This window comes from Drosophila virilis, chromosome 4, assembly GCF_030788295.1.
Source record: "Drosophila virilis strain 15010-1051.87 chromosome 4, Dvir_AGI_RSII-ME, whole genome shotgun sequence".
Taxonomy (NCBI): domain Eukaryota; kingdom Metazoa; phylum Arthropoda; class Insecta; order Diptera; family Drosophilidae; genus Drosophila; species Drosophila virilis.
This window is the reverse complement of record NC_091546.1, coordinates 15,459,682-15,471,923: the sequence shown is the minus strand read 5'-3', so window position 1 is coordinate 15,471,923 and position 12,242 is coordinate 15,459,682. Positions and strand designations below refer to the sequence as shown.

General features: G+C 35.8%; 1 protein-coding gene across 1 annotated transcript in view; it reads left to right on the top strand.

Moving 5' to 3' along the window:
• Positions 1-1,882: 1,882 nt before the first annotated feature.
• The window catches only part of chinmo (Chronologically inappropriate morphogenesis), a 108,019-nt gene continuing 97,659 nt past the window's right edge, over positions 1,883-12,242 (top strand). The window contains exon 1 of the mRNA XM_002051698.4: positions 1,883-1,942. The gene's annotated coding sequence lies outside the window, so the exon portion shown is untranslated. The remainder of the gene's footprint in view (positions 1,943-12,242) is intronic.

Here is a 12,242-nt window from a genome sequence, read left to right as displayed (position 1 = left end):
TTTCGCTCAGTGAAAATCAATTTATCACAAGAGACGCGGCTTGTGCTTGATTTTCACTGCTTCACAATATTTTCAGCTTTACGTATATAAATTTATACATATATTTGTATGCGTGCGCATGTGTGTGTGTGTGCTATGGGGAATGTCACTTGGCCAAAAATTAATTAAGGCCAAGATGAATTCTCGCTACAAAATGTTGGATTCTATGCCGCCTTGTCTGTGAAGTCTGTGTGTTAGTGTGCCTGTGAGCGTGTGTGTGTGTGTGTGTGTAGCCTAATTAAAATTTATATATGCGCAGTTGATAAGTTTTTAGTGGCTTTACTTGTTGATGAGTAGCTGTAGCAGCTGTCTGTTGACTTGCAAATAGATGAAGTCTGTTCTCGGCTAAGACAAATATTTGATATCCAAGACAAATATATGACACAAATAGGAACTAACTTATACTATTCTAAATTAATATGAAACTATCTTTTACAAAATATTTTTCAGCTTTTTTTTATGGTCTTCTGAACAAAAATTGAACACAGTTAAATGTATTCCAAAATCCGCTGGGTCTTTAATTATTTATTTAACAATTTGTAACAAATTTCAAAGCTAAAGTTCCGAGCCTTCCGCTCCGTAGGTACTGTTTTGTAATATTTTTGCTTAAATCGAGTTTCCTTATACTTTTCATAAGAGATTAGAAAATTTATAATTTTTTCTGCTTGATGGTAGTTGGTTAAACAAGAATTTAAGCTTACAATTCAACGTGTGCTAATGATAGAGAGCTCAAAATCTTCTACCCATAAGGGATAAACCATTTGGCAATTATAAGCGCACGCGAGCTATATAAGCTTTAAGGCCATCCTCATAACTCAGCACGTGTCAACACTAGTGCTTTAAATACACGAATCTCAGCTGCTTTCTTTATTTACTTTTCCAAAATATCTAGCTTCAGCAATGGGTCAAGCCAAAGTGTTTCATGGTCCAGACCCAAAAAAAAAACTATTACATTTGTCGCCGGCTTAGGCAGAGCTCAGCGTTGTGGAAGCACAGTGAGCAACATTTATGACAAATTTTTAGCAAATTGTAATCCAATTTGACATATTAATTAAGTACATTGTTAATTTGTCGCATTACACACGCAGACACACGCACAACAACCCCCACAAGGCCAGGCACATAGTCCCATTTACGGCTATAATTCTGCCAACCGCTCTTCCCCCTCAGCACGCTCTGCAGCCGGGCTCTAACTCTAAGTAGTGAAAGTAATAGCCAAAAACTTTTTGACACACTTTGCGCACTGCGGGCACACACACACACACACACGTGCACGCTCGCACAGGCGAAAGTATATTTGGGACAGTACCAAGAGCGCAGGACATAAGAAACACTTGGCCAGAGCACAGCATACAGGAAATTGTTTGCCTGCTTGTGTGTGTGTGTGTGTGCTGAAAAAGGGATAAACATGTGGAAATTTATTGTGCGCGTATTTAGTTGTACATAAACAGCTGTATATATATATCTTTGTGTGTGTGTGTGTGCTTGTGGCCGGCAAGTGCAGCAGGACTCTAGTCCAAAATAAACTCAGCTCAGCGTAATCGTCCTGGCGTTAAATGAGATATTTAAGTCATTCAAGATGCGTGTGCGATAAGCAAAATTCGGGGTCACAAACAAATTTTAGAGCACCTTTTTGATACCCTGTATATGTATATAACGGGTGTGATAAAAAGCAAAAATTGGGTCCACAGCCCAGATACATATGTACATATAAGAGTACCCTTTTTGATATCCTGTAAGAGTGTATATGTAGGGTGTGATAAACTTCTATGAGTGCAAACGAAATTCGAGGTAAAATGTATATGGCAGAAAATTTACATATTTCTTATCAATATAATTGCAGCCTCTGCATGTACTACCCCACAGAACTCAGGACCTTTAAAACTTGGAGGGAGCATATTTGGTATGTAGACTCTGCTTTGAATTAAGATACATTTTATATATTAAGAACGTGAATATAAAGTACTATATACGAATGCAAAACATGCTTAGTTACAGGGCAACTCCAAGTCAATCAATGTCAGCAAACATACTTTTACTTGCTCTGATTTACCGCTTACCCGGAGCGAGTTCTAGGCAATCAGAGTATGTGAAAATAATGCAAAGGGTCTGTTTTGCATAAAAAAAGAATAAACGAAAATTTTTGCCTAGCTTCATTTTATTTACATATTTCGCATCTCCGAAAAAAGGGCTATGGATAATTACTTGCTGCATCGCTGGTAACTTTACCTTTACTTTTTTTTTTTTTGCAAGCAATCTCTTTAGATTAAAATTTGTATTGCGTTACACACTAAGTGGATCAGTGGGCCAAGGGCTCTTTAAAAACAGATTTGTTTCACATTCCCTTGACTTGGCCCACAAAATGTTGCATGCTTTTGGGCGTCTTTTTAAATGGCATTAAATTGATTATGGAATGGAACAGTTGAACACGGCTGCCAGCTGTGAATATTAACATGAAATAATAAATAATGATATAATTATTTTATAGTTTTATTAAGGGTTTATCGGAGAGGTCATGAGAGATAGTTTAGGGGTGGTGAATTTTATACCCAGAACTCATTGAAATTGGGAAAAGAGATTGTTTCAAGTCTGGAAATTTAGTTTTTTCTTACAACAAAATTTAAGTGTTTTGAATTAGTTGCTCATTTAAAAATTAATTACAAAAATATTTTTCTTTAAATTTATTTAATAGAAGAAGGAAATAAGGCCTCTTTTTGGCCAATGTTAATTGATAAATGTTTTTGCCTTAACACAATTTTTATCAGCTTAAATTTAGTTTCGAGTCATTTTTTGAAATGTTATATTTTTGTTCTCACAACAAGAATAACCGATTTTTTTTGGCCAATATGTATTAATAATTATCCTTGCCTAAACATCATTTTTTTGATGCATACATTTTAAGGTGTTGTTATCGTATTTATTTGTTTTTGCTTGTCGGTTGCTAACAAGCAATTTATTATTATCTCCACCCTGCTTCTATCGCAGCCTACACAAATTATTTGTTAATAAATGTCCAAAGGCAAAATAAATGTGAGATAAAAATAAATCGCAGATGACAGCCGCTGGGCACACACATGTCCAGAGCCATATTCCCACATGCGACGAGCCAGACCAGAGAGCATAATAGTCAGAGATAATACGAGAACTCCGACGGCAGACAGAGACAAACCTTCGGATGGTTCGTCACCAGATCAAACCCAAAACCCAATCAACTTAAGCGAGAGTCATTAAAAAGTGCGTCGATGTTGTTGTTGTTGTCGCTAGTTAGTTCAGAGAAGGCACGATTCGGCAGATAAGATAAGAACCGAGTGGTAAAGCTATTTTGGCAAACGCACAAAAATAAAAGAGTAAATAAGAAAGATGGGAGCAAAAGAAAAACAATATTTGAAAGCTTTTTACGCATACCCATAAATATACGCTCTATACGCATATATGTTTATGTATGCGTAAAATTGATAAAGTATACGTCTAGTATTATTTGTTGTATTGTGCTTTCTACGCTTTTTACTCTCTTTTGTAGCTATTCCGATCGCATGTCTGTTTGGCTCGTTGCCGGCCGCTCCTCTCCTTCTCTCGGCCGCCCTCCCTTCCTCTCTCTCTCTCTCTGCCTGTCTTCGCCCACAGTCAGCAGTAGTTAGTGTTAGTTTTCTCTATGTCTACGCTTTAGTTTTGCTCTATTTCTTTCATCTTGTTCTTCTTTGCCCCTTTTTGTTCTGTTTGCTTTTTGTGTTTGATTTAATGGCACATACCTTGAACTTCACCGAATTTTCGCCATTTGTTTTGATATGTGCAAAAATAAAAAAGAAGAGGAAACTTGTTACTTTTTTTTTAGATTTCGCATTTTTGCCAATTTTGATAGTTTTTGTTTGTTTTGTTTTTTTTTTTTTTTTTTATGGCGTGTGCGTGGGGGGTGTGCGAATTTTATTTTGATTGCCGTCAAACTGCGTAATCAGAACTATTTTATTTGGGGTTGCCTTTTGAGGAACCCAAGCAGCTGTTCTTGTTGTTCTTCATTAAATGAGTCATGTTGGCTTCCGATTGGGGAACTATTTCATTGTAGGAAGTATCCCAAATTTAGATATGTAGTTTAAAGATAAAAGAGATCAGAGCTAACCGGGAAGACAAGATTTGGATTATTTCTTTAATTTCTTTTGCCTTAAATAGTATTTATAATATCATATATTTATATATTTCATATTGAAAATTATACAAAATGCATTTACATTGATCGCTGTCTAAAAAGAAAACAAAATTTAATAATATTTCAATTAAAAAAAATAATTTTAAACTTATATATTTATTAAAAATAATCGGATGACTAACAAATATAAGGATCATTATATAAATAAGAAGCTTTAACAAAAATCAAAGCTGTCAACTACATTTTTTTATGCTTAACATTTGTTCAGGTTTAGTTTTCGCCGTTAACAAATTCTTGAAGCGCAATATGTTATCGTTGTAAGTAGTGCGATATGATAGTGTATATAGTGTGGCATAGTATTGCATATCATATCTGCACTGCACATAATCATATTCCGATAAGATTACATGTTGGCTCGGATCATATGGCCCTCAGCTTGGCAACGTCCAAGGTGGGGGCACATAAACCTATTATGATCAGCAAATTGATTTTGTTTCGAGTTACCTGCTGCGCAGCTAACTTTATGTAACCTAGTGCAGAAACCAGCGGAAATGCCTAGAAATAGAGAATGCCCATTTAGGCAAGTGCAAACGTGGCCAGTTGAAAGAAATAAAAAACTTGCCATAAATAGTCGGGACTTCAAAAAGTGCGTATGTATATATTTGCATTATAAACGAATCGCAGTGACGGGCGACGGGCAAAAAAATCATCTAGCTCTAGCTCTAACGCTCTCCCTATTTCCCTCTCTTTCTCGCTCACTTCTCTGACTGTTCTTGCGTGCAGGCAGTACAAAAAAAAAAAAGTAAAATAAAATAAATTATGTTATTTTTGTGCAAGTTTTTTACTACTTTTTGTTGCTGCTGTCGCTGCTCTGGACTTTGGCGCTGCGTTTCGGCTTTTTTTCGGCTACGGCGTGAATGAACTTTTCAAGGTGAAACTAGCTAGAATAGGCAAAGTGTAGCGAAGACGACGGCGTCGACGGCGACGGCGACGTCGGCAGCGCAGCCGGCAGCGACAAGCAAGCAAGAATGTCAATGCGAACGAGCTCAGCCAACATATACCCTAAGCACACTTATAAATCAGACCAATAAAAATACTAGAAGTCAAATGTTTACTTAAAATAAACTATGATAAATTTAAAAAAATATATATATATATAAAAGAAAAAGAAAGAGAGAGAGAGAGAGAGAGAGAGAGAGAGCAGCGTTATATGCTACATGCATTCCTTTTTTATTGCGTTCATAATTTCCAAATTGTTTCATCTTAAGTATATTTATTTATTATTGTTTTTAATATATTTGTGGAAGAGGCACAACAAATTTTAACTCAATATTGCCGATTTGTTTTTAATATTACATATTTAAATAGACATTTCTCATAGACATACAAATTTAGATATGGATTCATAAGCTCTGTGTCCGTGTAGACATATGAAGGATATTTTTTAGGTGTGGCAACATTTAAACAGTTTATCGTTTATCGAAAAGCTTATTGATTTTGACAACTAGGAGAAGGACACAACATTATATTCATTATTAGTTACTCATTTTTCATGCTTTATAGATAATACTTATATAAATACAAATTTATTTATGAATAAATAAGCTCTACTGCTCAGGCATATAAAGGATATTTTTAAGCAGTTAATTTTAAAGTGTGGTAACACTTTAATAGTTTATCGTTTAACGAAGGGATACTTAACTATTTTATCGTTTATCGAAAAGTTGGTAAAAGCTGTCGTCTTTGGCTGCTTGCTGGCATGTTTAGGGTCATATCATACCCATTGTATCCAATCGCATTGCCACAGGGTATACAAATAATATGAGAACTTGCAAGAGAACAGGAACGACTCTTGTGTGTGCCGGGAAGCGTGTGATTGGCGTTGCTTCAACAACAACAACAACAACAAATCGCACACGCATTTGCTGCCCGGTCGGGACGGGTTTTGTTGTTGTTGTTGTCCATAGAAAGAGTCAAAGTCAGCGCTTGCAAGTCGCCAACGTTGGCTACCACGCAAAAGAAGTAAAAAAAAGCGTATACAAAATAAAATAAAAAAAATAACCACAGCAAAACATCGAACTGAACGTAGCCCGAAATTGCTAGACAACAATTTGGACAGAGTCCATAGAAAACTTTGGCTTGGTTCTTGCTGTGGCTGCTGCTGTTTCTGTTGTTATTCTTGCTTGGAAAGTCAGTTTTGTGGTCTCTGTTGTGCCTCGAAGTGCTTTTTGTTTCTTCTCTTGACTCAACCCTGCCCACAGACATTGACTGGTTGTTAATGGTTTGCACTGGCCCACAGTTTGGTCACTTAAAGCCAAGCTCGTTCTTTTTTTTCTTTTTTTTTTGCTATTTTCGCTGCGTTTGTTTGTCTGTAATTTACAAATCATTCACTTGAGACAGCAGGCAGACCAATTGAAAATTAACGTATGCTTCTTTTTCTTGTTCTATTTCAATTCAAATGGGTTTTCTATGCCCATAATTCTATATTCCACTATTCCGCTATATGTTAGCTTGTTATGTTCCATTCTTTCGTTCCATGCGCCATGATTGCATTTGATATCGTTTCATTCCACTTTTCCTTACTAAATCTGTGATATACAGTTTGTTTATCTTGTGTATCCATACTTTTCAAATACTATTTTTCTTTAATATAATGATATGTGTTCCACTTTCCAATGTTCTACATTCTTATGTTCCATTATCCACGTTATTTTATTGCATTCTGAAAATCAACCTATTAAGTAACTGTTCTATTCTAATGTAAGTCCCCCATTTGTGACACTCTTGCTTTATAGTGTATTTTTCCGACGTTCCACGGTTGTCGTTTCGATGTTCCATTTTCATTTGTACCTTATTCTAAATCCATCCAAATTCCACTGTTGTGCTACCTTTCACTTTTCCTCGTTTTTTAAATTCTTATTTAATATTTTTGCTAGTGTTTATGATGTCGGAGCCTGTCACTCGCCCAATTCTCGTGCATTTCTATCGTATGCCAAAATATATTATTATTTTCCTACTGTACTGGAGCAGCTACCACTTGAAAGTACAAGATGGCACGACTCGAGTGCTACGAGGCCCACGCTTTCAGCTCCCGCATCATAAATGACGTCTCGGCCAGCAAGTTCGAAAGTATCCAAAGGCTTGCCAATCAATTTACAGCGTCAGAGAAAAAACAACTGCTGGTAATTAATTGCTCGGAGCGCATAGAACGCACAATCAATTTATTCATACAACACGCACACAGACGCATAAATCGAGCCTATGCTAAACTATCTAGATATCTGTGAGCTGCCCATGTGTTTTGTATGCAGAGAGTGGAATGATCGCATCTACAACTTTTCAAGGTTAACGCTGTCTTGGGCTTTGTCGTGCTAGCTGACATAGGCATCAATTTATGCCCTGCCTGTTGGCCAACTCTCAATTTTTAGCTATTCAATTATGCATAGGAAAATTATACTGATTTTTTATACAACACATTTCGAAATTTCTATAGGAATGGTCTATCAGTTATTGGAATGATAAAAAGAATACGCTTTTAATGAAAATGTAGGAACTACTACCATGTCGTCTCTAAATTTATATTTCAATTGAATATATATATGTATACATAGAATTGATTAACTTTAAAGAGAAATATATAAATCAAAGAAGATTTATAGCAACCAGTTTTCTGTTAAAGTTACATATCAATGATCTGACTAAAAGGTTGAGGTAACAATCAGCATAAATCATTCCCCTATTAGTTTCATAGCAAGCAGGCAATTGTCAGCTGAGTTGCATACGAATCAATTACTTGGCATGTGTGTCAAATATTCTATTTATCCTTAATGAGCGTGTTTAATATGTGTTTGAGGTGCGAGAAATAAGTATGATCTGACTGATCTGACCTGACATGATCCTCTCTTAGTTACATAGCAAGCAGCTGTGGGTCAGCTGAGTTGCATAGCATTCAGTTACTTGACATATATGTTCTATGCTCCAAATGAGCTTAGAAGGGTGAGAGAAAGTAATTGTTGTTGTTTATAATAAATAAACTTTAGGCAAATCCGTAGACAGGGTGTTCAAGTAGTCGACTTATTTGTTAACTGAGCTCTTCGCACATTCTTTTCACTTCTTTCAACAATTTGATATTCAATTTAATGCGCAACTGATTTGCATAAAATGTGCGTGAAGTCAGCAGCTTCAAACTTTTTGCAGCTATTTGTTTGTTATTGCTGTTGCTGCTGTTGTTGTTGTTGTTATTGTAATTGTTGTTATTGTTTTAGTAGGCGGCACATAAATTGAAATTTATGTTTGGCTAATAGGCAAATGTATCCATCTGCATAATGAGCCGCATTAATTGAAAAACACTCGAGAGCGCCTGCAAGAGGCGACGCCTCTGCAGATCGTGCCATAAGAATGGGCACACAGCGCCAACTGCGAGAGTATATGTGAATGTGAGAATGTGAGAAACTCTGGCATTAGACAGAGGAAATGCTCAGCACTGACGCCAACGCCAGCGACGACGTCGTTGCTGATTGGTGCACGCCAGCAACATGGCACGACAACAACAACAACAACAGCAGCAGCAGCAGTCGCGGCAACGTCAAGTTCTGGCAAATAAATAAAATGAAAAGAAAAAAAAATACATTTCTAATGAAGTCAATGAACTTTTTTATGCGCGCGATGCGGTAATTTTTTTCGCTTGCGAATTTTCGTTTCAAGTATTATAAAAAAAAATAATAGAAAAAACATACAAAAAATCCTACTATAAGTCAAGCTCAACATGTTGTTGTTGTTGCTGCTGATTTGAACGCTGGCGAGTGCAATGACTGCTACAACAACAACAACAACAACAACTCATGAAATGGCAAATAGCAAGAGCAAAAAAACAACAAAAGCAACAGCCATAAATAATCTTTTGTCGCTGTCTTGTGTGGGAGCCAAGAAGTTGACAAAAAAAAGTACGACAAATACAACGTGGCGTATGCGCAATATTTTTTTGAAAAAAATTAAATAAAATCTAAATCAAATATTAGCAAACTGTGTCATATGGCAAGGCCCCCCCGAAATTGATAAAAGTGATAGTGCTCAGCTTTTTCAGTTGTTGTTGTTGTTGTTGTTGTTGTTGTTATGTATCGCAGCTCTTTCTTTCGCTGGACAAACACAGCTAGAAGCAACTTTCGTTGCCTGGTATTTTTTTTATTTATAAGGTTTTTGCTTTTATTTTCTTTAGCAGGAACGTGCTACAAAAGTAAAAAAAAATAAAGAATCATAAATAAGATTTACAAAAAAGTAGCGAAAATCACAAGAACAAAAATTAGAAACACGCGTTCGGCACTCAAAAATATTCGCTAGACACAGCAAAATATCTCTGTGCGTGTGTGTGTGTGTTTATGCGTGCGAAAAGTAAAATTAGAATTTTGTGCGTACGGCGCGAATGGCTAATCATAACAAAAAGCCGCAAAAGCAGCAGCAAAAATAAATAAAAGAATAGAATATCTTTACTTTGGCTACATAAACATGAAAAGCCAAAAATAAACGCCCAAAAGCCTTCGTCAAGGTCATGGAAAACTTTTACCTACTGATAGAAAAAAAAAAAAACACATAAATTTACATTGAGATAACAATTAGGTGATTAAGCAATTGGCTCTATATGACAGCATCAGCAACAACAGCCAATAAACTGTTCTTTTAATTTATAGAGTGTTTCTCCTATATTTATATGCTTCTATATGACAGCATACGCAACAACAACTAATAAATCAGGTGTGTGTGTTTAAAGTGTTTAAAAAATGAATTATTTATAAATGAAAGGCCTGCAGTTAAGAGCTTTACTAGAAGCTTCGTAAAGACCATATTAATAGAAGGATTTTTAAAGATATATATAAGGTATACATACGAAATATAAAAGAGAAGGCAATCAACTCAAATAATAGTAATATATAATAAAACAATAATAAGTATACTTAAAAACTTATGAAAAAGAAAAAATATTCAATTAAAAAGTTTTAAATAAAAAACTATAATAATAGTACATAAAAACTAATCGAATAATTTTAATTTTAAAATAATAACAATAAAATATAGAAATGTCAGTAAAAATAATAAACATAGAGCATTGAATAATAATAAAACTGCATACAAAAGGCGTTGATCTCAGAAAACTATAAAGCAACAGCAATAACATTTAGTATGTTTATTTCTTTCTACTCCACACATTAATATATGCACATTTTTTAATTATTTGTATATCAATAGAATTATATAACAACAATATTTAAACACTTAAAAAACTCAAGAGCAATAAAGTCAGCCTAGAAGTATGCAATCTGATTAACTAGATTATTATCTCTTACTATATATAATCGATCACTGAATATATATTCGTGTCTAACTGATTAATATACATCATAAATATAATTAATATGCATAAAAAAAAAATGTTAAATACACACACAAGTTAGCTAGATTCTAACTTCTCACAAATACTTTAGCCGGGCTCTACACTCTGTTAAGTTTTCGCCTTCTATTGCTGTTTCTTAATCTTCTGCCATCGCTCGGTTTGGCCAATTTATTGTTGTCTCTCAAATGCAAAAAACTTGTTAAGTGGACTTTGATGAATCGCCATTTTCAGTGCGTGGTTCTCGCTTCCATTGTTGTTGTTGTTGTTGTTGCTGTTGTTGTTCGCGTTGTTGTCGCTCTGCTGTTTGCCTATTATTCATGCTTTGCCTGTCAAGCCCCCACAGCCCGCGGCCCACATGTGTGGCTGCTGCTGCGAATTCGAAATAGAAACAAAAAGCAAAGTGCAGAAGTGCGTATGGAGAAGCAAAGAACAGGCGAGAATAGCAAAAATAACAAATAAGCGACGCCCCGTAGAAAAAAGAGTTGAGGCGTGCGAAGACGTTGGCAGCAACTGTTGTTGTTGTTGCTGTTGTTGCTGCTGCTGCTGCGACGTTGACGTTGGCGTTGCCTTTGCCTTTGCTAGGCAAAATGCGTGTATTGCATCATCAAATTTAGAAAAACAAATTTAACGCACAGCAACAACAACACACAAGAACAACAACAGGCCGAACGATTTAACGAAGCATAGCCCCGATGACTGCTTCGTCTAAATTTGCGCGTTCGTTCATTCGTTCGGCTATTCGCTGCGACCGAAACGCAGCGTTGCTGCTGCTGACTCTGCTGCTGCTGCTGCTGCTGCTGCTTCTGCTGCTGCTGATGTTTGCTGTTTGTTGTTGCCCTTTGCTGCTTTCGCAATGTGTTGGTGCGCGTGTCCATGTATGTCTATGTGTTTGTGTGCGTCTTGCGCATTAATGTTGATCATCGGTATATTTTTCATACACACACACACGCACGCCTCAATTGTGCGCGGCTCGCTTAAATGTTGTTGCTGCTGCGTCGCTGCGCCGCTTACTGCCATTTTGTTCTATCGCTGTTGTTGTCGCTATGTGAAAGTGCAATAACCTCGCAATTTGTTGCTTGCGCGTGCAGCTAATGCGGCGTATGCGTAATTTTTCCATTGTTTTGCTTTAGACATTTGAAGCACTTGCACAAATAAAATTTGATAAATATATGTATGTATTTTGTTAAAAATCCTTTTGCTTATTTGTGCGTACAACATTTTTTTTTGAAGTGAGACAGGGTGTTTGTGTGTGGTTCCGTGTCTGTAATTGTGCTTTAACTATTTAATTTATAGGCAATTAATTAGTTCCATTAGTTACGTATTCTATTCTAATCTTACTTATCGTATGGGGTACTTATATGCACTCTTTTAGAAAAATCTATGTCTGGGTTAAATATCTGATTTATGTTCCAAACAGTCTTTGAGCTGGATTACATTTTTGTTCAAATAAGGTTCATCAGGAGCTCTGAATTATATATATGATTTTTATTGTAAGCTGTATTTGAAGTGGAATACACTATGCTCATTTTGTAAATTTCGAATTTGGTAAATGCATTGATCAAAATTTATAACATCAAATTCAACATTATACATTAGACTCAGATATTTAGTTCTTGGGGAGCTCAACTTTTAGAACTCTTTTCAAGCTGCGGTTTAGCTCATAGAACACGCATTCAT